This window comes from Columba livia, chromosome 14 (genome assembly GCF_036013475.1).
Source record: "Columba livia isolate bColLiv1 breed racing homer chromosome 14, bColLiv1.pat.W.v2, whole genome shotgun sequence".
Lineage (NCBI taxonomy): Eukaryota > Metazoa > Chordata > Aves > Columbiformes > Columbidae > Columba > Columba livia.
The window spans coordinates 3,537,676-3,565,067 of NC_088615.1; the positions used below are offsets into that span (position 1 = coordinate 3,537,676).

Sequence of the window (27,392 nt, forward strand, 5' to 3'; positions counted from 1 at the left end):
TCAAAGGTCTCCATAGGGCGTCAGCTGGCTTTAAAGCAAAATGTATGGCAGATGCTCTATATTTGTCTAAGCAGATCTTCCGTGCTCAAACAGGTTAATTGAGAGTTTTGATCTGTTTTTCTACAGGGGTGCTTATTATGTTTATAATATATAAAAATTGTTGCCACTGAAAGTTTCCTCCTTGTAAGAATTTTCCCTCTATGACCACCCACCGGGTAGCTGTTTTGGTGCTGTTGCTGAAACCAGTTGTGAACAACAGTTTGTGAATGCAATTGCTCGTGAAGACTGAGCACTGATTTCTATTTCAATAGGAAAAAAGGACTTTTATTTGGATGGAAAAACAAAATCTGAAAGATATCAACTGGTGATTGAAAAATACATACAGAGGCAGTGGGAGATGGGTCTACAAAACTATATATCTAAGCAGTAAGAATCAGTATATTCTCAAGAATCCCATTTTCAGAGTTTGTGGGAACCATAAAACACATTCTGCAGGTGTGCAATCACTAGTGTGGGTTTGAAATTAAAGGTGGAAAGGACTAAAAAAAATCAAGCCCTTTTCTTTGATGCTATGAGGGAACAATGTACATTTATTATTTAAGAAACTTGTATTAGACCTGTATAATGAAGGCTGGAGCTGCCACTGGAGTTCAGTACTTGCAAACACATTGCTATAAGCCTGAAAAGTTGTGTTGATTTCCAGCAGTTTTTACCAGCTTTTATTTCACTTTTTTCATTAAAGATATCAATTTTCCTCCCATGCAACAAGACTGTAAGAGCTGGGAGTGGCGGAAAGATGGAAGAGCATCAGGGAGCTGTTTTGATTTCCCCTTTGGGGACTATGGCTGCAATCCTGGTGCTGCCTTACCCATCAAGGGCAGCGTCACCAATGCCACTGTGGCAGGGCACACATGACAGCACAACCAGGCGTGTGGCAGCCCCATTCCCTCATGTCCCAGCCAGGGAATGCAACCACCATGGCTCTAGCAGTTGTGTTTTTTACAGTGGTGGATGCATTTTTAAGTAATGACTACAAAGAAGATGGTAAAGTATAATATTTCACTCCATGTGATGCAGAGAGGACACTTATTTTTTTGTTGCTCTTCAAGCTTTCCTTCTTTTTTTCTCCCAGGAGATAAGCCTGGGGCAGTGAATACAAGAAAAATGCCACATTTGAGCCCAGAACACCATTTGCTTGAGTCTGAACTCATGGCAAAACCTCTGGCTGGTTCACAGGAGGGGGCTGATATCACCAGTTGCCTCATGAATGTCAAGTGGAATTTGTTGGGCTTGTATCTGAGCAGACTGTATCATCTTTTCCAGCCTGGGAAAAGTTATCCTCTCCCTCAATACCCGCATCTTGGAGGGAACTGGGAGATGGAAATACATTTCAACAGAAACAGATGCTTGAGGCTTGATACCTAGCAAATATGAGCATTGTTTCTTACATTTTGCCCCCTCGCCACACACATGTATTGCATCTGCACGACAACAAGTAACTAGATAATGCATTGAGCTGATATTTGTAACTTAATTACAGGTTGTTTGGGGTTTTTTTCCCCCCTTAAAAAATAAAAAAGCCTGTGTTTTTTTTCACTCTTCTAGTCCTCAGGCAAAGGAGCCAATTAGTAAACCCCAACCTCTTAACATTGTGGTTCAGTGCTGTCAATTATGAGAAATAAGAAAAGGCCTCAACACTCCCAGGGCAGAGCCTGTAGGCAAAAGGAAAGTTCTAGAAGTCAAAGGTCTGTTGGGCAGACATTATTAAAATAAGAAGAATGCGTGGCACTGGTGACTGTGGGCTGAAAGGACCAACAGGGCTCTGCTGCCTTTGGAGCACAGTAAAGCAGGAGGCAAATACTAACCTGAAACACATTAAGAACTGAGGAGTCTTTGCTCTCTCTGCTCTTTCAGCTACCAATTTTATTCTCAATCTCGCATGCAGAGTCTAAAACAAGCCTACAGCAGAGTTTGTCCTCATTTTTCTTGGTTTAATGGTGAAGAGCTTCTTTTAGCTGAGGGAATGTATCTGCCCGGGTAAAACTTCTAGAAAATGAAAATGCAAGCTGGTGTTGAGGAAAAATGTAGGGAAAGCAAGTTCTGTACTGGCTTGGTGTCTGGGGGACTGTGTGTCCCCCTCCTCAGGTGCTGGATGGGATGGGATAGAATGAGGAGGGAAGGTCCTGGAACACAGCTTGCCCTGGGTTCCCACTACTGCCGACAGCTGCTCAAAGGGCACTGCTGATTCTACAGCTGCCTTTCTAGGCAGAAGGAATAATTGTACCAAGGAATAACTGACTATTCACTCCCAGTGCCTGCCTCCTTGCTTTTTGGCAGCCTGGTCCATGTATAGCTGAGGTCTTTGGGGCAGTAATGTGGTTGTATTCCCACCTTATTTAAAGCTACTTTCTATTGTCATTGCGATGTAAAGGTCCTTGCATGCACCTTGCAGCCAGGAACAGACTTGGAGCCTTAGAGGCAAATAGGCAAGACTTTCAAACTCCCATAGAGGAAAATACAGTGTCTTCTGGTTTTGTACTCACGGAAAGGGGAAAACTATATGTGGTCTATAATAGTATTTAAAGGCTCTAAAATCAGGGACACAGGAGCAATGCACAAAACTGCCATCCAGTCTTAACCCACACTGCAGCTGTTTCTGTGGAAGATGATCAGGGCATCCTATGTTTGTAAGAGACTTTTAAGTCCTGAGTGTAGTGGATTCATGTACAGATAGCACAGCTGAGTATCCAAACCAGCATTTTCACACCACAGACTCAGTTTTGTCAGGCTGAAAAATAGCTTGGCTTGTTTTCACCCAGGGCTCGCTCAGTTGCTAATACTTAGTTTTATTAGACTGAGAAATAAATTCATATGAGAAGCGGTAGGACTGGCTTAAAAGCAGAAACTTGGGTCATCTAAACTGGCACCCCTGAGAAAACAATGTAGGAAATGAAGTAGTGTTGAGAAGAAATGGAAAAAGTGGCTTAAAAAATTTTAACACGTTCATTTTGTATAGAGCCAATGTCAAAAAATCAGAGGCTCTGTGATGCTGTAAGGCCTTAACATGGAGTTATAATAATTTTGTTTGTCATTAGTGGCCATCTGTCTCAGATCTTGCTTTACCCAGACTGGGCTGGCTTGTGGGGCAGACTGGATTTGCAGGGAACAAGGTCATGTTTCTTGCCATTTCAGACACTTACTGGCACATGGGTTTTCAACAGCATTTAAGAGATCAACTTGCCAAAACCCATGGAAAACCCATCAGTAAGGAGGACTTTTTGACCTGCTATGAAATGCCCAGTACAGCAAGTGTCCCTCAGTTCATGGCAGATTCCAGGAGGACAAAACCCCTCCTGAGTCCCAGCCAGCTCCAACCCTCCCTGCTCACGGAACTTTGCATGGGAAGTGCTGGCCAGCACCAGAACGGATCTCCTCCGCAGAGCAAACTTCACCTGGACCACTATGAGTCATGGACATCCATAGCAAAGCTGATGCCAGCCCAGCTGTCCCAAGAGCCCAGCAGCACGGTGTCAATATAAACTAATTTCTCCAGCTATGCTGTGTGCAGGTGTGGCAAAGCTCTCTCCCTGGTGACTTAGTTTCTTAGATATCCTCTGATCTCTCAGCATCACTTTTTGTTCACGATGAGTCATTTGGGAGGTATTTTTGTTCCTTGGCATTTGCATTTTCTGTAACAGGTTCCTTTATATGTTCGGATATTTTTCTGCTCAGCAAGCATGTCCAATCGTATTCACTCTGCAATGAGTAAAGACACAGTTTACAAAATATCTACACAGTAGCTGCTATTAGGAGCCATGTTGCATGCCAAGGATTCAGCCCTGTTTAAATGCAAAGACAGCCATCTAAAAGAGCTCAGCTTCACCATGCAGTTAATTGAAGAGCTTATTTGGTGAAGTAGAGAGACAGCTCTGTGCTGCAGTTTCTATGAATGTTTATGTAAAGCTACAGGATGCAAGGGATTTGCCTCGTGTTCTAGTCCCTTTCCATTTGTGTCATACATTTACAACAGGTTGGCAGCAATGCTGAATTTGGTTGCGCATACATTGCCTCCTATATTGAAGTAAGAAAGTTTTCTCACCCCAAATATTAATATCATTAGCAAACTGGCATCCTGGAGCAAAAGTTCCACTTTGGTGTGCGTTAGTCGCTGCTAACATTGAGGTGTGCGTTAGTCTCTACTAACACTGAGGTGTGCTTTCCATGCAGTGGCTCAGCCAGTGACTTGAGGACGTTTCAAAGTGCTCAGAGTCACTACTTGAACTGCCTTTTGCAGGAGAACAGGGGAGTTAGAAACCCAATGGCATTCCTGAACTATCCATCCACTCTGACATGTCCACAGCTTCAGAAAGGGTTTCCAGGGCAGAAGGAGCCACTTGAGCAGAGAAGGAAAACAGTTTTCTCTAGATGAGTGGATGGTACACCCAGCTGGTACTTTCAACATTTATTGGTGTTTGTATTTTTCCAGAAGTTTGTGGTGCAGAATTCACTTCAGTTGCTTTCTGGAGTAACTCTGGATTTATACTCGTGTTACAAGTAGATGGGTCTGGCCTGTAAGTCAGTGACAGAAGAAAAAACTTGATTTCAGGTCTTTCTAGCTCCAAAACGGCACTTAAAATTGGATTTCAGTTCCAACAGAAACATAGATTCAGTCAATTAATAAAAACATAAATTTTTATATTGGCCCTGGTTTCTCTGAAAATAGTTTGACAACAAATATGTTTTATTAGTCCAAACCAGAAATCACCTGGAGCTCCTGGATTTTCCAAGTTTGCTTTGGTGTTTTTAAAGATGATTTATCATGAGGTTTTTTTTCCTCTCTTTTCTCCTCTGTCCTTGGATATTTTATTTCCACTCCTTGATGAATCCTAGAAATACAGAGGAGAGACTACAGCAATGCAAATAATTGGAGAAGTGTCAGGGTTGGTAAAATATAGTTAAGAGAAGCCAGATACATTGTGTGTCCCTGGGAATATTATTTGCATTTTGTTCTTTGCAAGGAGGGCAATCTTTTTCCTGTGACACTCCTATATAAACCTAACATAGAAGAATAATTTTCTCCATTTCTTAGCCATTTTTCCAACCAATTTAATCTCTGTTCTTCAGCTAGCCAAGTGAAATTTCTTCCTAAACAATATTGATGCCTGAAAAAGTATTGGTTTCATTACTTTTTATAATGGAATTACATACTGCCTTTTGTGCATTGAAAGTCAGGCTACAAACTAAGCAGAAAGAACATTTGACATTCACACAGGTGGTTTGATTCTGCTAAAGCTTTCAAATCTTTAAAATGCATTTATTTATTCATTGATCCTAACACTTCACTGCGATTTGGGAAAAAATATTATCGTAAATCTCTGGTACAGGCTCGTACTTTTACAGAATGACTCTCATTACTTTCAAGAAGTAATTCCACACTCTGGCAATGGAGTTTGTCTTCATTTGATTCTCTTTAAATGGCTTTATGTCTGCCCTGCGGATACCACAGGAGTGAGCATTAGTTTGAAGACAGAGATTAAGCAGTCCTCTTATTATTTCAAGAGCTTAAACCTTTTTCAGATAAGCTTATTTTGGCCTTGATCTTCCTTGTTTACAGCCCCAATCATAAATATTTTGCCCATGATTCTAAAAGATTTCAGCAAGCGTTGGCCCAAATCTCCTGTTTCTGAAGAAGAGGCGTGTGAGTGTTGCCTTTTACCCAGCACTGCTCAGCAATCTTTGCTTTTTGCAAAGAAACATCCTCTATATGTTCTACGAGAAAATGAACACCATCTCATCACTAGAAAGGATCCCCTAAAATGGATCAATATATTAATGTAGGAAACATTTCTAATCCATCATATTTACAGAGCCTTTTTACCTTGCTGACTTACCTACTTAATGGCATTTTAACTTGAAACATGTTCGGTAATATTGTGTTCTCCAGCAACAGATAAAGGTCTGATTGTGACTTACTGCTGACTTGCTCTTCCCCAGCTGAGCAAGGCAATGGGCAGCTCGGAGAGGTGTCTTATGGAAAGCTGAAAGTAGAGGTAAAGCAGCATCACCCCTGCTCCCTTATTTATAACATAAACAGTTTCAATCACATGGAGTCTGGCCCAGTTTATTTTACCCTGATACTGATGTCTCATAGAGAAGTCATGGTGGCAAATCTTAGTGAAAGAGAAAGTATTAAGTCAAAACATCTGGATGGGGTCTGTGACTCGCTAGTGGGATTCAAAGAGATTTTGCAAAAGAGATGAGGAAAAACCCCGAAATAAAAGTTATCCTTAGGTAACTGTGCCATGGCAAGATTATCGAAATGTAATAATGTTAATTGATATAAATAAGCATTGATTAAAATTTGAAAATCTCTACTTGACATGCAATTAACACAAATTACACAGGCAATTATATGGGGAGTCAAAGTATTTAGCAATTTTAAAGCTATTTACCCACATGCTAGACTTCTCTCTGAATAATTAAGCCAAATTATTGTGGACTGTTTCATTTATATTAACTTAATATTTGCTTGTTAATCTAGTAACAAGTACAGTTGAGGTACCTCCAGCCCTAAATGAATGAAGGTTAATGCTAAGGTGACGTTCTTTGTACCTTTAGGTTTCGGAGCCTCCGTGCAGCCTGTGTGTAGCTGTGGTGGAGTCACATCGGCAGAGAGTTCTGGAATAACACTTCATTTACCCTGTGAGTTATTGGTTCTTTGCTTTTATTATGACATTTTTACTGTTTTTTCTGTCTCTTCTGTTAGTCTTTCTTGCTCAGGGTTTGATCTTTGCTCAGGTCTTCAGTCCCGGTTTGCACATCACCTAATGTTGTATGCCGAGAGCAGAGCCCTGGAGTCAATAGGATGCTCGTATATCTGGGAGGGCCTCACCTCCAGCTGAAGTGCCATAAATCAAAGTCACAGCATGTGAAATTAAGTGTGAGCAGATACCTTTGCCAGCCCTAGACTGTAACATCTGTAAATTCACAGCGTTTCACTCTGCCTGTATGCAGTGTGTATGTGATGGGACATCAGCTCTTGTGGGAACCAGGACCTTCTGGGTTTGGAGGTAGTTTAATTAGCTCTGTACAAGACAAGCCCCACAGTGGCACAGGCTGTGGTGCAGAAAGCCCTGGGTCTGACTTTGGCTCCATCTTGAACATTGAACAGACATTTAAATATTGCAGATTCCAAGCTAATAAACTTTGGTAAGCTTTATCTCCCCAGACCCCTGTGCTTCAGCAAGAGCTGCATTGCGTTCCAGTACCTGCCAGGGACTTCAGGAATATCTTTTATATTAAAGACAGCAAAGGGAAAAGCACATAAAGAAGAGCTGGTTGATTATAGACTTTTTTCTTTATTTCGCACTCTCTGAAGCTCTTTTGTTATTCAGTGATTTGCACTGCACTTCTAACAGATGTAAAGCTGCAGGCAAACATAATTAAAGGAATTATCTCATATCACAAAAGGTTCAATTTCCCACTGATATTTTGAGTCAATTTAGCTGTATGCTTTTTAAAAAACATTTTTAACATGAATCATTGAAGGAACATCCATCCCTGTCTCCTTTTAATGGGTGAGACAAGCTTCTCTTAGACATGGGGAAAATATGTTTAGGATCTTGCTTCAGAGTGTGGGGCTTTCAGGCTGCTGTGTGGATCTCACCTTCTGTTCTGTGGATTGGGGAAGGCTTTGGGTGTTCTCAAAGGTTTCACAAAATACAATCAGGAAAAGTCTATCTGTAGCACTCTATGCCTGAGATATTTCTAAACAAAACCCTGTCTCCATGGGAAAGTATCGGAAGTTCTGCGATTTCCTAGATCACTGAAAATTGCCAGAGTTAGGTGATCTCTTCCCGTCCAGCCTTTCCACGGCTCCAGAATTCTCTGTATATTTATTTTCAGTGGAAGCTACTTCTGCCTCATTTGTCCAGAGACTTTTCTTTCAGAGGTGCTACTAACACAGGTTCCTCTGATCTTTTAAATCACCTATAAATGTATTAGCTTCCTCATCCTAAGTATGAAATGGTTTTGCTGTAGAGGAAAAGTTTGTCATATTTTTATTATGATAAAGGCGTAAAGTCCGTTTCAGTTTCTTGGGGGCTGCTCTATAAAATTCCCATGTCCAGACACTGTGCATTTACCCATCAAAGCTTTCCATTATAAATTTGCCATCAGATCACTATCTTCTTTGTCTCACTCCTAAATACAATGCACTATCATTACACAGAATAGTCACAAGAATATTTTGCTAAACAAATCTTCCTGCTGATTCCACTGCCTTCATCCTCCTCCCCTCGAGTTACACTGTCAAACCATGAGAATGCAACAGAGCCTGTGTGAAGAACCAAACATTGGACATCCAGCATCAGCTTCATCAGCTTAAATAACACTTAGTTGATACAAAACACTTCTGAGCTGCAACCTTTTGTGTATTTCTCCAAGATAGGCTTCACTGCTGCAGTTTTACAGGTGTGAAGTCTGTCTCATAGAGGGGAGAGTCACAGATGAGCCCGGGAACAGCAGCAGAGAAAAAATCCAGTCTTTGCTTTTCCAGCCCTGTGGCTCAGCATGTGAAGGGCAATCTGCTATAAAAATTGATGGCCCTGTGTCTTACCCACCACAAAGAGCATATAAAACAGACCAAGGGAAGCTCATGAGGATCAGCAGTGATATGATTGTAGATTTATTAGAAATCTGTAATGTGAAGCTATCTCTGACCGTTTTTCCTTTACTTCAAGAAACTTTTAAGCGAGCCCAGATGCAGTTTAAGGCATCCAGAGGCCTCATTCCCAGGGAGCCTATGTTCATCTTTGGGCCATTTTGCGAGTCATTGGATGTCATTTGTCTGCCTTTTTGGTTTACATATTTATTTAGTCTAGACGCTGTATTTGAAGTGTTCCCAGACAAAAATGGCTAAGTCCTTGCGCTCTAAAGCGAAGTGGAAGAAGTCTCAGCTGTAATCCCACCTCCCAGCGTTGAAGGGGGAAAAACAAACAAACAAAAAAACAACCATCAAACAAAAAAAACCCCAAACAACCACAAAGTACTCTCAGCCAAAGCCACTTTGGGTGTACTCTTTTCATACCTCAGTGTTTGCAGTATCCAAGCTGATTTCTCGCTGCTCTGGAGGCCAATGAGCAGAACTCAGCTGTTCCCCACGTCAGCTCAGCCTGTGCTGCTGACAGAACTGAGGAGCCTTCCACGGCTAATCGAGGGCACCTTCAAAGCAAAGTCAGTCAAGGATGTAATTCTGCAGTAAAGTGCAGGCTGGTGCCCTCTGTAACCCCCTCCCCATTTCTATTCTTGCACTATTTAAAAGCAAAACAGTGTAAAATATTGAAAACATCCTTGTATGTCTTGTTGACTGCATTTTTTTCAGATACAAGCTTGAAGCTAAGTAAAGACTTGGATGAACAGCACTAAAATAATGCTATATTTAGGTCTCAGCATGTTAATGTTTCTATTTGTTGCACAGCCCTAAGGAATTCTTCAGATAGCTTTTATGGCATTTCTGTTGCCAAGGAAACGCTTTGTCATGTGCGTGCGTGTACCACAAGCCTGCACAGCCTCCATCTCCACTTGCAGACATAGAAATCGGTGTTGTGTTAGACAAGGCAAAGACACAACAAGGAAATATCCTTCCGCATCTATAGGTAAACACAAGGGGAGGAACTGTGCTCATACCATCTCTCCTGTGACTCACGTCTGTCCCCTCAGACTTACCCCACCTTCCTGCAGGTGCTTTGGGTTGACTGTGCTCCTTGCTTGCAGAAATGGGACGGTGTCTACACCACAGATCAGCTGAGTGAGAACTTTATTGTGCTCCCTGTCCTGTGGCAGCACAATCAGTGCCCCTCATTCAACTATTGTTTGCTTGATAGGCTTATTCACAGGGAAAGAGTTAAAAAAAAATCCCAAACCAGTCAGGAATGAGAGGAGTTATTTTTCTCCCATCCCTACAGGGTTTGCTATATTAGAAAGTCACAATTCTGCAAAGTGACAGTCATGGGAAGTGACAACTATTTGGAAGATTGAAGCATCTGTCTTACTTGGTCTGTGCCCCTTCGCGCCAGGAGAGAACTGACATGACATGATCAGAACAGAAGTTTGGACTAAATCTTTCACAGTCTGTTAGGGCAGGCAGAGATGGCTGTTGCAGGATTTTCTTTAGCTGGGTATGACACAGCTTTGGGAGCAGCGAGGGGGCAGGCGAACGAGGGAGAGGAAGAAAATACTTGCATTTTTAAAAGCTTTTCCTCACAGTGGTTTCTGAGCAAATGCAGGTCAGCTATAGGATCCCTTTCCCACAGCATTAATAGGAATGGGTTTTTCTGGTGCTGCCTTTCCCTGTCCTGGTTTAGAATCTGTGCAGTTTTTTTCTAAAAAGCCACTCATCTGCTTTCAAACCATGTGAGAGGCTTATGGCTAACCAGATTTGGGCAAACTGGTGACTGCCTACAACAGTTCAGCTATAACTCATTATTTCTTGCTGTATTTAGGTTTTGCACCTTCAGTTTTTCATCCTTTCTTCACTCTCTATCTCATTCTTTTGGGCAATCGCAGGTCACGCACACCCAGACTCCCATGGAAATTTGTCATGTTTCTTGTTCGTCAGTGCTGTTCATAGCAAGTCTTGTGACTTACTAATTTCAGTGAGAACTTTTGTTTAGGGACAGGGTGTCACTGCACTTATCTCCCTAAAGAAATGGTTGTTGAACAGCAGCTGAAGCTTTGGCCTCCTGAGAACTTATTAGAGAGCATAAGGCCCGTTTCCCAAACAAAAGGCATTGACGGTGTACAAAAGAAGCATCCAAGATGTACATCCTTTATATGAACTGAAACAATTCGTGCTTCCCTAGTCCAGCTTGAGGTGTCAGCTTGAGATGTTTCTTTTCACATCCAATAGCCATTGCTATCTCCCTGTGTGTATTAAATGAATACAAATATAGGTGAAATCTAGAAGGTATAGTAATGGGATAGTTGACTTTTTACAGATAAGTAAATTCTGCCCTCCACCTTTACATGCCAGTTTTGCCATCCACTTTTAGATATTGACTGCATTCTCTGAAATTAAATTCTCATGGCTGTGGCAAAGCTGATACTAAAGGAAAATGGAAACGTGTTCAGAATGGCAGGGCGCTGCATGTCATGGAAACCACCTTCCTATCCTGCAATATGTCTGTCTCCACTAGTGAGTCTGGGATTGTCAGTTTAGATCAGTGCTTTATTTTGCAGTGGAATCAAATACAAACAGACACGGCTTTAAACCAGCTTTGAGTTCCCTGAAACCTGGGGAGCACTAAGGGACTGTTTGGTTTATGGCATAATTTCCAGAGGGCTACTCTACATCATATTGTCTCAAGGTGATTCCCGACTTCATGACACGTCTGTAGTCACAAACACTACAACGTTGCACCTTCTACGGAAACATGCTTTTGAGTACAAGAAAAGTAGGGAATCAGTCATTACGCCTCAAGGATCTTTAGGACACCATGTATGTCTGACTTAGTAGTTCTTTGCAGCAGAAAATAAAAGCTTCCACGTGGTGCTGAGAAATTAAGTAATGCACAACCGGTTTTCACTGGGAACTTACTTTGATGTCCCTGAACACATGCTTGTACTAGAGAAAGGCACTTAGGTGGCCAACCATTCTGTGTCTGAAACAGCTCAGGAGAGAAGGAAAAATTCAGCTCTGGATGAATTCTTACAGGAGCTGAAAGAGGAAGAACATTTAATTGAAATTTGCATTAATCACCAGAAACATGAGGATTTTTTTTTTTTTTTTAAACCTGTCTTCTAAGTATCTTTTCCATGCCACCATAAACTAGGTAGCAGCATGCAGCTGAGCCTCAGCAGAAGGTCGTTACAGCAGGACAAAGAAGCCTATCAGAACCAGGTACATTACAATGCTTTTCCTTCTACACAGGCTTACATTGAAAATGAAGATTTCCAAACGCTTTGTAAGAATCATAATTCATAAGTAATATGAGTCCTATATTAGAAAGCATTAATTGAGCAAAAAGCAATTCATATAAAGAAGCTGGGATAAAAGAGGAGCTGAGCTAGAGAATTATGCAATAGCTGCTTAATACTATGATGATCAAGTTTAATTTTCCACTCCGTAATCTCTTCTTTTACTGCCTAAATAATTTCAAACTTTTCCACTGGCTCTGAAAACTCCACGTGGATTTGTTCAAGCCAATGGACCTCTCCAGACTCCATAAAAAATCCCCAAGGTTCACCATCTCTGAATTCCTCTGTGCATTGTTACACGGTTCTTGGGAGGATTGGTATTTGTTTCATAACTAACATCTTCTTTCAAGACATTGACAATGCACAAGAACTACAGGGAGGGTCTCCATCCATCCTCCTATCTATCAGCCATTTTAACAATGTTTGGGTGGGACTCACCAAGAAAGGAATGAGCTGAAAACTTTGAGTAGTGAGGGTGGTGCAGTGAACATCTGTGCAGCCGGACTCTTTCCCCTCCCTGGAATTTAAATGCTTTATTCAGCATCAATTGAGGGGCATAGGACTTGGACCCTTTTGGGATTCCCAGCCTAGTTTTGTTTGCACATAACATGCTTCTGGCTTTTCTTTCGAAACTACAAGTTGGCCCCTCTCTTCTTAAATATATCTTAGAGGAGGACATGTGAGAGAATCTCAACACTTCAACTTCTTACATGCAGCCAAAAGGGCACAAGTTCTTACACCTCCAGCTAGAAAACCTCAAAGTACTATCTAGAGCCCTTTCTCTTGAAGCTGATTTTTAGTTCAGAAAAGGATTCAGGAGGCACAGGGACAAGTCTGACCCATGCAGGGGCCCAAGTCTGATCCAACAACATAGCGTATTGCCAAGACAATAGAGATAAGAGGTTCCTGTCTCTGCTCCAAGAACACCTTGTGCGTTTTGTGTTTTGTGTTTCACATCCCCAACAAAGGGATGTGAACCAGCAGTTTTTACCAATCTGTACCCTGAATGGCATTTGCTTTTTTTTGAGTCTGCAATGTCTCAGACACAAACTGTGCCACATTACTGTACAAACCAGGTCCAATGTGCATCAGGCACTGCAAGGGGGGAAGATAGAAAAAAATGAGTATTTAAGAAAGAGCGTTTTTTTCAAATGCGCTTCTGTAGTGGTAACAATGGAATCAATATTACCCAAGGGGAGTTTACCATTATAACCATGGCCAGTTCAGTCACTGGCAAAGCTATTGCAAACTCTGTGCTGTTAGTTTCAGCAATGGCAGCAAAGTCGCTTCCACTATGAAAGCCCCAACCACTGACCTAGAACATCTTGTAGAAAATTATAAAAGCACTACAGGAGAGCGTAAGTGGGATATGGGAACTGAAAGAGCACTTCTCTAATCAGATGTTCTTATTTATTTCTTACAGTGGGGAGGCAGAGTATCTTTTAAACAGAACCACCTAAGATTGATAGCATGAAAGACACTTGAGCAAAAATCAGAAAATGGGAAACAAAAGCTAAATTGATGAAGGTGTTTCTTTTGAAGCCAGATCATGTTCTGGACAGGACTTTTCATCTAAATAACCAGACAGTATACTATGTCAATGGGTTTAGAGCTGCAAAGTCCTTTTCTGAGAAAGAGAGTAATTCAGAGGTGCATATTTTGCATGTGGCTTGGTATGTAGCTTTATAAGTAAAACTAGCCATTTCTTTTTGATACAACCATTCTGCTGTGAAGACATCCATTATCACAAAGAAATAGGAGACAGTTCTTAAACTGCTTTTCAACCCCTTTCTTCCAGCCACAACCACGTTGAAAGGTGAAACTTCACGGTACCACTGCGAAGAACATTGTAGGTTGTCTTTATGAAGAGCACAATAGGGGAACATCATAGAAGTAAGTGGCAATAATTATACATTTCCTTTTTTGTCTTTCAAAGGTCATAGTTAAAGTCACAGAAAGAAAGTTTTCTTGGTATCACAAAAAGAAGAGGAATAACTTCTGAGCCTTGAGAAAAGTCATGCTGCTTCTGTCTCCATACGAGACTACATCCGTATTTATTCATCTATTATAAATGTACATATAAGGTTTAGCTAGCAATGCAGAATCATCTTACGTCCAAGAAGAGCTGGCTGTGATGTGAGACGGTGAAACACTGGAGAGCTATAACCAGCAATACTGGCTGGTATGTGTAGGGATTTTACTTTACCTGTTCATTTTGATACAGGAAAACATAAAGATTAAACTGTTTAGACCCGGGACTATAAACAGTACAGATTGTAGCTTCCAGACTAAAACTCCTTTTACTTCTACATGAAGTAGATTACAGCAAAAGTGGCAAAATAGATACTGTGCTGAAGACATAAAGCAGTTATTTCATCTCCCTCTTCCCATTCACCTTTTGAGTTTCTAGCATTGACCTCTGACTTGCAGACAGACAGGATGAACATCCCTGACTCTTGTTTTGTTGTGCTACAAACAGAAGGTAGTTTAAAGATCCCTATGTCATGCTAAGTAAACTCTAATTATTATAAAAAAGAAATAGAATATTTCAGTAGCTATTATATTCTATATGGTGATTAAAATATATACATACATAAATACATAGCATGACATGATACTTTGCTGTTCTTTGGATGGTATTAATATGACATGTAGCAATTTAAAATTTAGCACAGTTTTAAAAATGAAAATCCTGTTTAATAAGCCGTTGAAGAAAATGTGACTATATGATATAAGTTTTCAAAATTTTCTGACACAAGAGATATCAAAATGACATTTCAACATCTAGTTTCTATTATGAGTTGCCATTAAAACCTATGATTTCAACAAAAAAAAATCCTGTGAAGAAAGGATTTTTTAAGTTATTTCAAATGCACATTTTGAGAATGTTGGGGTTTTATTCCAAGCTTTTTAATAGCAGTTGCATACCCGAATTCCTCAAGCTGAAATCTCGTTTGTACAGAAGTCACAAATGTGTAGACTCGATGATAGCAACAATATATTGAAGGCAAGAGACAATGACATTGCAGGAATCAGGGGAGGTCCAAGGTTTTTGTTTGCATCCAGGATTTTTGTTCACACTTCTATAAAATACTTACAGATCTATCCCCAAAAGGTACAAATTTCTAACAAATGAAAGAATACGAGGTGTTTGAACTTGGGATTTTGGTTGTATCTTGTTAAAGTCAACAATGCCATTGCTTGTTCTTCGTACTGGCAACTGGGCTACTAGTTGGAAATGGAGTTCTATAGGGAAGGGTGACTGTTGTTCCCTGGAGACACGCGGCATGGGCTTGACAGTTTATTATACTTACACTGGGAGAACTTAACTCATCTTCTAGACACACTCTTCTAAGATAATTATAAAAATAATTATATAATTCCATAAAACATCGTTAGTGTTGTATGTATAATGTGGCATGGTTTTATTTTTGCATGTCACAAATATAAATCTAGAAGAAATGTATTTGTTTACCAGCATTTTGACATGGATTGACTCAAGGTCAGAGAGGTTTGACAGCAACTGAGATTTAAACTGCTACCAGGAGCAGCTTAAAGAAGCTAAAATCAAACCGTTCTCAAGGTCAGCACTAACAAACTCTAGGCAATCCTTGTGAAATTAAGCAAAGGAGAGCAAGAAAATTAAGCTCTCCCTCAGAGGAATGTCTGAAGCCTTTGGGTAGCTTCAGAGATTTTCTTTCGAGTGCACTGATATTGTCTTTTTCATCAAATTGTGTCTGCTACTGATGCTGTCAAGTTTTCCTCCCATTCACTCTGCCAAGGGTTGCCAAATTCATTTGTGGTGGGCTTTGATGTAGATGAAAGTCTGCAATGGTCTTCTCATGGTGTTCAGTGTAGACATATGAGTGTTGATGTTGACTTAGTAACAACAGTTTTAATAATAATTGTACTTTGTAAGTTGATCTAATAGCTTCAAGAATTGTCTTTACTCCTTAGTCTCTTGATAAAGTTTTCCACTGCAAAGCTATGGAATAAGGACAGTTTAGAGTTCTACCATAAAGAAGGATTATTCTTACTTTCCAGTTTAAAGAGGGCTTCAGACTTTTTCCACCTGCAGTGCCTGACATACCTAAAATGTACCAATGATCGTACAGCTCATATTTTTGGTTGAGGTGCTTACATAGTTAGCTCTTCACTAAAGCAGGAGTCTGTAGTTTTTATAGACATAAAATTTTATTTCAAGATCCCATGGCTATGAGAATACTACTCTCAGTGGGCCTTATCCTCTTCCTTTATGGGTAGAAGTGTGGTCCAAGAGAAATGTCTATTACACCCCACTTGCCAGCTCTGTTTTGCTGAAAGCTGAGGCGCCAGCACCACCACCTTTGTTCAGGACATTCTTCTGCATGGTATAATAGTAGCACACAGGCCACGCTGGATACTCATTGAGTGGCAGGTAATTCAGGTAGAAAACAGCATTTTTGTCAAGCTTGTCCACATAAGTCTTTTCAGTTTCCGCTGTGTTTAACCTCTCAAGAGGATAGATACTGCTGTTATCTGTCACATAGCCAGACACCAGCTCTGATGACTATACTCTGACAATATCATCGACTAAGAGGTGACAGTGGTCAAGATGACATCAAAGCAGGGAGAAAAATACTATTTGGCGTATTTTTTAGCATTCATCCCTATGAAATTATGTGTCTACCTAGAAAATACGCAGAGCTTATTGAGGCGTTTGAAGCTCTGCGACTTCTGAATGAAAAGTTTTTATCTTCTCAGAAGACGGGGAGTGTGTGGGTTGTGTATCTATGTATGTGTGAGGGCAGAAGAGACTGGGCAACTGGTTGTGGGTGGCTGTAATTCTGCAGTCTTGTATGGCTCAAAACTCTGTCCTGATGAAACTTTTTCTTTTAAATTGATATTATTGTAGATTCCAGGATCAGGCAGTGCCTGCAAGAAGATGATGAAGTGAGTAGGCAAATTCCTACACTTCTGCGAATGTTGCGTCTAAGTTTAAGAGTGGTCGTTTGCTGCCTCTGATGACTGACATACACAGTGTTGCCCCTTTCTGGTTCATTCTTACTTATTTTATTGCTTTCTGTTGTTTAAAGGAAACTGAAAGAAGTTAAGAGTAAGGATCTACCCAAACACCTGCAGCATTTTGGAAGAAAACTCAGTGAATCAGTTCTACAGGAGTGAATGAAGCAGGCAGCAGTAAGTACTTATTGCCCTTCACTACACATAATGCAATGCAGCTTGAATTCATCAGAGTCTACCAGGAAATGTACTTTATATGCTGTGTTCTTTAACTCAGCATTTGATCTTGACAGGAATAATGAGTGAGATGTGCTTGTTGGGACTTACAGCATGTAAAAGGAGCCATCAGTATACCTGTGTACCTCATAAATCCTACTTGCCCAGCAATTGTTTTTACCTATTGGCCCAATATGAAAATTCTCTGTCAGTTGCTGCTTATTTCTCATAAGCAAGCCAAATTCTTGTTAGTGTGTTTGGTCCCATCTAACTTCTCGGGTTGTCCTTTCATCCAGCACCATGAGGAGCAGTAGTTCCAAAAGCCGCTGGAGCCAGCTGAACTCTGCTGTTCCACAAGCTTTTGTTTGTAATGAGGGCATCATCTGGTTCGGAGGCTGGATCCCTGCCTGGCTTTGCTGGTAGCAACTATGGTGGTGTTCCAGTTATCTCTGAGCAGCTGCAGTGTCATCTGCCTGGCATGATTTAAGGAAGGTTGCACAATATTGCACATTAATTACACCTTAAACAAAGCTTTGTCTGGCTCTGGATGTGTACAGAGAGCATTGGGGAAACTGTTGAGTGGGAAGATGAAGGCACAGTGTGAACAGGTGTTTTTTCTGCCCAGTCTATGGTATTGGGCTCAGTAGGCTGAGATTTTTCTTTGGCCGTGGTCCCAGTACCTGTGGAAGACAAACCTCCATTAGCACAGTCTTTCTGAAATGTCTCCTTCAAGTCTAGTGTTTTCCCCATGTGCATTGTCTGGATTTCCACATGAGCAGCTGCTCTTTGCTTCTGCTTTTTCTGAGCAGCACGATGAGTTAGCTGGGACCAAGCACAACACAACTGGGTTGCATCTGGCCCCAAAGATAGCTTGTTTATAGCTCAAGTATCTTTACGGTGTTAGGTAAAGTCAGATTCCTATGGGCAGGTTTTTAAGGATGCTTAGTGTCCCAAGAAGGTGGATGGGTTGGGAGCAGTACTTCTGTGCTTGCCTTTGGAAAGAGCAAGCTTTTTGCAACCAGTTAGCCTTACATCTCAATTTACTGTACTGCACCTGGTAGAGGGCTGAGAGAGAAAGGGAACTTGTAATTTGTATGGCTGGAATAGCAGCATTCATGTTGCTTCCTCTTTAAAGGAAGTGTATGAAAACAGACGCAGTAAAGCACTTTCCTATCTTGCTTCTAATTAAAGAGAAAACGGTTGATGACAAAGGTATTAAAAATGTTGTTTCAAGCTTATTTTTCATTTATTTCTTCTATCTTAAGGCAGTTGGGAAATGCCACAGTTACAAATTGAAATAGGCTATGAAAAGTAAACTATCAGATATCACACCTCAACTCCATATGATCAATTTTTATCACAGCAGGTCAAAGTAAAATACTTTGTTTAACAAAAACTTCTGTGTTAAGTATGAATCCTTGCTCAAGGAACCATAAAACAGCAACAGTAAGAGACACCAGGGGTACAAAGTGCTCTGTGTTTCTTTCTTCTGAGTTGCTTTACGAGATTCGTAGTTTCTGTTACATTAAATATGGGTTGAAGCTCCGTGGAAGATGTTACAAAGCACTCTGCTTGATAGCAGCTTTGCTTTTTTTCACTCCTCCTCAATGTTTGAATGTTTGTCACTTCAAAATAAACCTGTTCTTCCCCTTTGCCTGCTATCTGAGTCTAATCATTCTTCATTTATGACATTGCATTGATATCTGGAACCACAGCTTGGGGCAATGATTGCCATTTAGTGGGTATCAAGTATGCTTGCTGTAGCACAGAAAGTGCGGTGCACTCAGAGGTGCTTACAGGTCTGCTCTAAGATGCAGTTTAGAAACAGAAAATACAATAGACAAAGAGCTGCCACCTCCAAGCAAAGCACTTGAGTTGCTTTAAACAGGTCAGCAATCCCACAGAAGTGCTTTGTTTGATAAGAGCTCCAGAAAGGTTCACAGATGAATTTGTTTTATGGAGGCACTTGAACAAAGAGAGAGCGATCACTTAAGGAGAGACTTTGGGAGGGAAAATGAGAAGGGAACAGGCTGGAGTCAGACTGGTATAGCAGCATCAGAGCAAGAAATTTAATTCTAGTATGAAAACATTCAAAGAGGAGAGAATGAACCATTCTCTAAATGACAGAGACGGAAGCAGCAGTATTTTGAACAAACAGGACTGTCAACAGAAAGGGTGAGTTGTAAGGGGGAGTGACAAAACCCCTTGCTTTTGCAAGAACAATGTTGTCACAACCACTGGGGTCCTGTGGAAAAGAAATACATAAGAAAAATTGTGACTTCTTCTATCAGTTTTACCATTCTTAAACAGACACAGTCACCGCTGAAGCCATAGATGTCACCATACCATGAATTAGGCATATATTTCTGTCCAGTCTTCAAAGAAAGAAAAAAATTATATGGGAGTGGAATTGCTTGTATGAAGAACCAGCTGCTCTGTAAAAAGAATGAAAGAGCAGACTGTATATACGGGACTAAAATAAATAGTGCTGTCTTGTGCATCTGCTTCTTTTAGAACATCAACACGAGCTGAACAGTTGATGCTGCAAAATTCTCTGAACTGGCACAGGCATTTACTAGTTAAGTGACTGCACCACTCCCCACCCTGTATCTATAATCTCTATTGGGAGCACCTCATAATTCTTGCCTGGATTGTAGTTTAAACAGGCACAGTACAAAATAATAAGCAAAATAAAAACACATAAGGTGCAATTAAGCTACCAACAGAGAGCAGAGGAACTAACATAAAGAAAAGAAAAAAGCATCCCACAGGGAAGCTATTGCAGAGATTTATAAGTGCTCAACACGACTAGTCCATGAGCTGCACAAAGCCTGCAAGCTTTTATTTTTAAGAGCCAGTGGGGTCACTTGAGTGGCCTCCTAACACCTTTCTGCCTGCTTGGAGCATCACTGGGGTACCACACTGTGGAGCAGGTCCTGGGCCCAGCCATACCTCATGCCCATGATGGACAGATTTAATTTGCTCTATCCTTTCTCATCCCACCAGGGATTTCCTACAAAACCATGCAGGAGTCCTCCGTTCCCACCCCAGTGAGGGGGACTTAGATTTCCCTGCCTTGCTTGTCCTTTCACTCTTGAATATTAAGAGAAGGACCAGCCTTTCCCAAGACCACAGTGAACTAAATTCTTTGAAGTCTTCTGTGTAAAGTTACTGGTTCATCTTTTCCTTCCCTCAGGTACTGATTTTTCTTGGATCTGCATTACCAGCCTACAGAGACCCTACTTGTCTTTTTTACTGTCACAAAAGGAACATTTTAGTTCTGCTGCAGCAAGACAGAAGAGGCTGTGATTGTCTCTAGGAGGAATGACAGTTGTCCTCTTCTGATGCATTTAACAGGGACTAAAGCCCTAACCTGTGGTAGGAAAATTGACGCCCTGTTTCAGCTGGAAGACCCCAGTACCTCCGTTTTAGAGACATTATTCTCAAGCCAATGAGTATTCACTACCAAACTACAGTGGACTTGTTCTTAACTCACAGACAGACAAGGAAGAGCAGAATCAGGCCAATCATTTCCACTGTTTGTCTCAGCTGAGTCAGCTATCAAGTACAGTCACAGGGTGGTTATCAGTCCTTAGGACAGGGTGTTTATTCCTTCACACACTGCTACCAGCCTCCAGACTTAATGAGATTTGAGAGACAAGATTAATCTCTCAGTTCCCAATAACAGCAAATTAAGATTTGTAATCAGTTATTGGACTCAAACATCATCATCTGGGCATGCGGTTGCTCCTGTAGTTTCCTTGTAGGGGAGGAACACGAAGTGGGTCTTTTGGAGTGGGGGTTGAATTGTTAGAGTTTTGGGTTTTTTTTCAAAGTGGGAGCAAAATGAGTAATCCAAGTGCAGATGTCCTGAATTTCCTATTTAAGACAAAATAAAAGTAATGCTGCTACTATAAAGCCACCCAGAGATGGCTCTAGAGTAACGCTTTGAAAAATCTGATTAAAGAAAGACTCCCCAACTGACCAAAAAGCACTGATTCAAACAAGGAGATTAAAACAAATTTAGAAAGCAGAACTAAAGTATCTATGAAGAAACCTTTTTTGACAACGAAGCCACCAGGAGTGAAATCACCAGGCAGGGAGTGCTGACAAGCAGGTATCATTGCCAAAAGAAACATCGTACCTACAGAAATGTGGCCAAGGATCCTGGAAATGGAAAATGCCCTTCTAACACTCACTACTTTTATCTTCACAGTGTTGTTTGCTTAATCAAAGGGAGGTGCTACCATTAGCAGGAGGAAAAGACAAGCTGATGAATCCTCACCTCCTTGGAATCAACAGCATTTGCCCCCACTGACTTCATCTGCATCTGGTTTTCACCCTGCAGTAATTAGACACAAGTAATGAAACCTAAAGTGAGTTAGGCTCTTGATTTCAACCCTTATTTAACAGCATCCTGGTATTCTATGTTCTGAATACAAATTGAGAAGATAAACCAAGCCACTTTAAAATGCATCCTTCTGCTTTGTCAAGAACCAAAAGGTAAGTCTCCCAGAGTTATATTGTCACTTACTGTTATTCCAACATGCTCATCAACATCTTCTGAAGTTTAGGTCTCCTTGTTTGCTGAGTCTCCCATGTCACTGGGCAGCAGCTCTGGAGGGTCCTGTGCCCAGAAACGGGGCTGTTCCTGGGCCAGGCAGCGGGTGCTCACAGCACGAACAGTGCAAAGTGCTGATCCCCATCTCCTCTAGCAAAAGGCCATCAGCTGTGTGAAGAGGTCCTCTAGATTGATTCAGTCTGCCAGTTGGCTGCAAAGCGGGCAAAACAGACACTTCAATTAGTAGATATGTCCTAGATGAATGCAACATCATCGGAGCATGCCATATAATGCCTCCAAGCACTACAGGTAAGGCAAGAAAAGATTAAAAAACTGAGATGTTTTCAGTTCCGTAGATTTTGGACTTACAGAGACTTGAAAACCAAACAGAAATAAAGGTCCAGAAACAGGCAGCAATACCGTCACACAACAGAAGACAAAGCAATAATTCAGAAGAGTCTCAAACATGGGCACCCATCTCCACTTTGGACAGCCTGGCGTGTTTGAGATCTCTACCCAGAACTGGCAGATGTGTTCTAAAACCTAGTGAGATGTCTAATGCAACAGCAGGAGGCAAGATAAGATTCTTCATAGCATCTAACACAGCACCTAAGTTTCTCCCCTACTGTACAAATTAGGAACTTAATTTTGAAAAGGTCGTTACTGTTATCAGAATAGTCAAATTATCTTTTACCATTAAGGAGACATCTCTGCAGTCGGCTAAGTACATTCCTTTTCATCAGTGGCCAAGAAGTAATATTTTCCACTTATGATATTTCTCTCACAAGTTTTCCAGCTCCAGAGTCTCACCTCATTTCAGAAAAGAGTACAGATTCACAGACCACTTGGTGTCAAAGTGTTGCTAAGACCTATCACATCTACAAATACTACAGCAAGAGGCAAAAGAGAGCATCAGCAGAGCAACCTGGAAGAGGTCCTAACAACAGAGCCCTTAGGTGTAAAGCACCTGACTCCCAGAAGGCGGCACATGGGCATCTTTCTGCCTCTGTCTAAATAACACCTGAAAAGCGCATGCCAACACCCTTGTGCTCCTGCATGCACTGCACAGCGCTGCTAATTAGGTTAGCATCAGTTTTTCTTCTGAGGGCGGAATAGGGGGTGGGAAACTGTAGGCAAAGTACAGAGGGGAGAAACAAATCTTAAGATTTGAAAGAACAGCAAAAGAGAAGGAAGAAGAAAAGAATGAGCCAGTAAAGAAAAATAATCTGATAACACAAAACTGCAACAAGGAAAAATAATGACTGTTGTATGGCTACAACACTGCCTATGGAGTTGCACCTTTTCTTTGGTATCTGTGTCACCTGATGTTCCAGCTGAGCTACAACTTATTTAGAGGTGTAGAACAGCTAAAAAGCAGATGTAGAATGAGCCAATAACAAGAGACCACTGTGAACTAAAACAAAGCTTGTGGAGACTTACAACAGAATTTATCTTGGTTTTAGCACGCACAACCTAGAGGCAGAAGTGCATCCTTGACTCAACCACTGACCGTTGCATGATGTTGAGTAGATCTTCCAAGGCTTGTTGCTGAGTGTTGGCTTCGAGAGCACTGGCTGATAGTTAAAGCAGCAAAATCAAACAGCCTGGAGTTAATTTCTCTGTTCTTGTTCAACAAGGCACGTGTCCTATTTGATGACCACCCACAGGGATTAGAGAGCATGCTGTAGAAATCCACTGCTAGGAGAAGATACCTTATTTCCCCCAAAACAAGACAGGGTCTTATATTAATTTTTGCTCCAAAAGATGTCTTTTTTCACATGTATATCTGCTGAACACTATTAAAATTGACTTTTTAAATGAACTGTAACTAGGGCCTATTTTTGGAGTAGGGCTTATATTTTCAACATCCTCAAAAATCATGCTAGGGCTTATTTTCAGGGTAGGTCTTATTTTCAGGGAAACAGGGTACACTATGATAAGCTGAGGAAAAATCCGTTCCAGCTGACTGCTGACTTTCTTGTGCTCCTTCTGTACTTAGTCTTCACCACACATTACTCAGAAGTAGTAGCCTAGAACCAATGAACTAATGAGAACTAGTTTCAATCCTCCTGAGATATATCCCGTCCCTCAGTGTTCTTTGAAAACAAGGACTATGTCACATTGCTTTTCAGCAACTATCTCAGGCAGAGCCACACCACACCATGCTCCAAGCACACCTCCCATCTATACCTGAGTCTCAAATGTTACCCACATAACATAAATATCCATAAGCGCTCACAGTGACTGACATGACATTCTTAGTCTCTCAGTACTGTGCTAATCCTATCCCAAGCTAGTGGATGCGCTAATAAATATAGGCCCTTCCACATACCTTACAGCATCTGCGCCCATCCTTCCAGGTCCACATCCTGCTGGTCTGCAAGTATTCCCTAAAAGACAAAAACAAGTATCCATGTACTCAGTGATTACAATACTGCTCAATTCAGGATGATGTGGAATATCTTGTCCTTTTACTGACTGATTTGCTGGTATTAGTAGCAAATAATTTCATTTCTAAGGGATTCAGATGCTAGGTCATAGCTTCTATTTGGCAAACAGTGAATCATGGACATTTCCTCCTGCAAAACCTTCTGTATGATAATTTTCTCCTTCATCTACTTTATGTGAAATGTAGATAAAACACCACCATTGTAGGAAAATATACGAGTTTAATGTCAATATTGATTGTTGAGGAGATCATCTTTAGCTCACCGGTTGGGAGATGGTAATATATAAACTTACTATGCGCAATTGACTTGCTTAACAACATGATGTGTGGCTAATGAAAACAAATGTCAGCTCCTTGCCACAAAGCATAAAGTAATACACACACATTTCCAGCTGAGCACTCCACTACCAATGCATTAAACGGCTTTTTCAACTGAAATGATGTATCAAGCAATTGAATAATAGCAGCAGGCAGCTATGAACACCACCAAGAGTGGCTCCACTACTTGAACAATGCATGAAAGATGCTGGATTTTCTGAGCTGAAACCAAACCTTCTCTCTAGTACACAGAAGGTTTGGGGACCCTGTAATTCCTGGAGTCAATGAAGAACATTAAGAACATTGTACCATGTACTCTGCATCTCGCAGGACTGTATGATTTATTCATGGGAGAAAATTGATTATGCCTTTTTAAGTGTAAAGCGAATCAAAGATTTGACTCTACAAGGGTAACTCTTCAAATGGTGCAATCCAAAGGACCTGTTAGGGCTTCATTTGCTTGATTCATGCAAACAATCCTTGAAGGCATTTTAGGCAAAGTGAGCAGCTTGGCTTAAAATAAAAGCCATTTCATCTGAGGATACATAACGATAATGACTCCCTTAGTCAAGATTTTTTTGATTTCCGATAATATAACACTTCAATACATCAGACCCTTGGCAGCAGTTTTGATTTTCTAATTGGAAATTCAGCCAGCGTATGCTTGTGTGTGTAGGCTCAGGGCATATATATTAAACCCCCAAATTTTCATTGGTATTGTAGACTGTCATTACCACCCCTGTGGGTGTTTAAAATAAAGCATGATGCAGTTCTTTGTAATTCATCTTTACACAGGTCAGCAACTGAGGGTCAGCTTCACACACAGAGCTCAAGGACCTGGACGCGGCTTTAACAAGTAGATGTCACTGCTATATTTTGAATATATCACATGAAACCATCAATATATGCCACACTGGGAGAGCTAGCAACACTAATTTTGTTGAGTAGATAATAAGCAAGAACAAAAGTAACTTCAGAGCAGGAAATCAGAGGGGTTTTTTTTCTTCAAACCACTGAAATCGTTTAATACATTGAAATGCCTGATGATTCACTGAACACTCTGATTTGAAAGGCAGAAAGTCTAAGAGATTTAAAATACTGTTCTTTCTGAGGAGTAATTACTTGTGATTTAATCAGCTATGCATTTAAAAAAAAAAAGTAGAAGCTCTTTTACGTAGGAGAGCAAAATGACTCACTAAATGAACCTTCACCATAGGGAGAAGAAATCCGTATTACCATCAGATTAGTGAACGTGCTTCAAAGAAATATGCAATGAGACCTGACAGTGAGGATTGGAGGGACAGAAAGTCACCTAAGATCTTTCTGCAACCTTCAGCCAAAAGAAGATGTAAGGCTTGATTTTGCTGTTGTATATGATGGGTATCTTGAAGTTCCTTGGCGATAAGAAGACAAGCATAGTAGAAACATGTATGTCCTTATATTGGCCTCTCTATTTTATCCCCCTAGTGCCACCTCTCAGCTTTCACAGTAGTCACCAACTGACATCAAACTCAATTGACAATTAAGTAATGTGACTGGAGAAGAAATCGTTTGGGCAAAAATTAGCTGTAACACCAAGATGCATGTGTGTAACTTTTTTTTTATCCAAAGATACCCAGACTTCGTGCTGTTTTGATGCCTTTCTCTGTGATTGGAAGCCCAGAAGATACTTCAGTACAAATAGTACATGAATAATAATGTCTGTATTTAAATATGTAAAAGGCCTGAATGTCAGGTACTCTTGAGTATGCCAGCTAAAGCTTCTTTTTAAGATTTTAATCTCATTTCCCAGAATGACCCAACAACTAAATGTTTCAATGGGTTTCAGTGATTTTATGGGATAATGCAATAACAAGATTTATGGCTGCATAAAGCAACATCTTATTAAAAACTTGCTTTACTAACTAAACTGAAATGTTATGATAAAATAATTTTGTCTGGAAGAAAATACAATTTTAAGAGCTAACAACCACTAAACAGCCACCTGATATTTGTATTTACTGTGGTTTGTATTTCAGATAGAAGTCCTATCTTTCTTCAAGAACCTAGAAAGATGATTATACATTCCCAGAGCATTTGCAAGCATCTGTTCCAGATCCACATGCACTTGATTCAGCTGTGTGCACAAATAGCATGAGTTTGATAACAAACGATCAGAGCTGGTAATTAGCACAGACAGCTCCCTAATTTGCACGGGAAGTCAAAGCAGTTGTTTAAGCAAAGAAAATACCTTTTTGCATGCACTGATCACAGCTGGAATTATTTGCCAGTGGGAATCCGATTTATCTGAGGAAATACTGTACGTTTCTTAACATCCTAGAAATGAAACAAATGGAATAGTTTCTTCTTCAGTTCTCAGAATAAATCAGTTTTCCCTTTCAGAATGCTTTGAAGATTGTTTTTTCTTTGCAGAATAAAACGCAATGTTATACCAACCGTCTCAGTAGTAACAGGAGGCACGTCCTTTAGTGCTGCCATTCTGTTTCTCAAGATGATCACAGTTTAAAGAAGGGATTGTGTTTGGGGAATCAGCATAGGAGGTCATACAGGACATCCTGGATATGATCCACCAGCCTGCTCATTCGTGAATAACACCTGGAAAGAAATAACAAGAAAAAGATGGTGTTTCGACTTCTAACACTTGCAATCCGCACCTTAAAATTCTGCGTAAAACACCGTCCTGCTCACGCTGACTCTGCTCACCTTGAGATGGTGCTTCAGGAGGGCAGCAGAGGCATCTTCCTTATCAGGGGACCAAAGCAAAGAGGAACCAGTGGGGATGTACAGGAGTCATTTGCAGATGACAAAAGCTCACCTGGGGACCATCTGCCATCAGGACTAAATGGCAAAGTGAGAAGTGCTCACTTGCTG

At 40.8% G+C, this 27,392-nt stretch overlaps 3 long non-coding RNA genes across 3 annotated transcripts; 1 reads left to right on the forward strand and 2 right to left on the reverse strand.

Moving 5' to 3' along the window:
• Positions 1 to 302: 302 nt before the first annotated feature.
• LOC110359483 (uncharacterized) lies at positions 303 to 9,720 on the reverse strand. Its single transcript, XR_002414701.2, has 4 exons — positions 9,089 to 9,720; positions 5,892 to 6,038; positions 4,766 to 4,886; positions 303 to 4,569 (listed from the first exon to the last, which is right to left on the reverse strand). It is a non-coding gene; the product is annotated as an uncharacterized LOC110359483 (long non-coding RNA).
• Positions 6,116 to 26,968, forward strand: LOC135575402 (uncharacterized). The gene is made up of 4 exons (XR_010466099.1): positions 6,116 to 6,702; positions 13,775 to 13,869; positions 17,052 to 17,154; positions 20,390 to 26,968. It is a non-coding gene; the product is annotated as an uncharacterized LOC135575402 (long non-coding RNA).
• On the reverse strand, positions 24,103 to 27,115 carry LOC110359482 (uncharacterized). Its single transcript, XR_002414700.2, has 3 exons — positions 26,958 to 27,115; positions 26,752 to 26,837; positions 24,103 to 24,144 (listed from the first exon to the last, which is right to left on the reverse strand). It is a non-coding gene; the product is annotated as an uncharacterized LOC110359482 (long non-coding RNA).
• Positions 27,116 to 27,392: the final 277 nt, after the last annotated feature.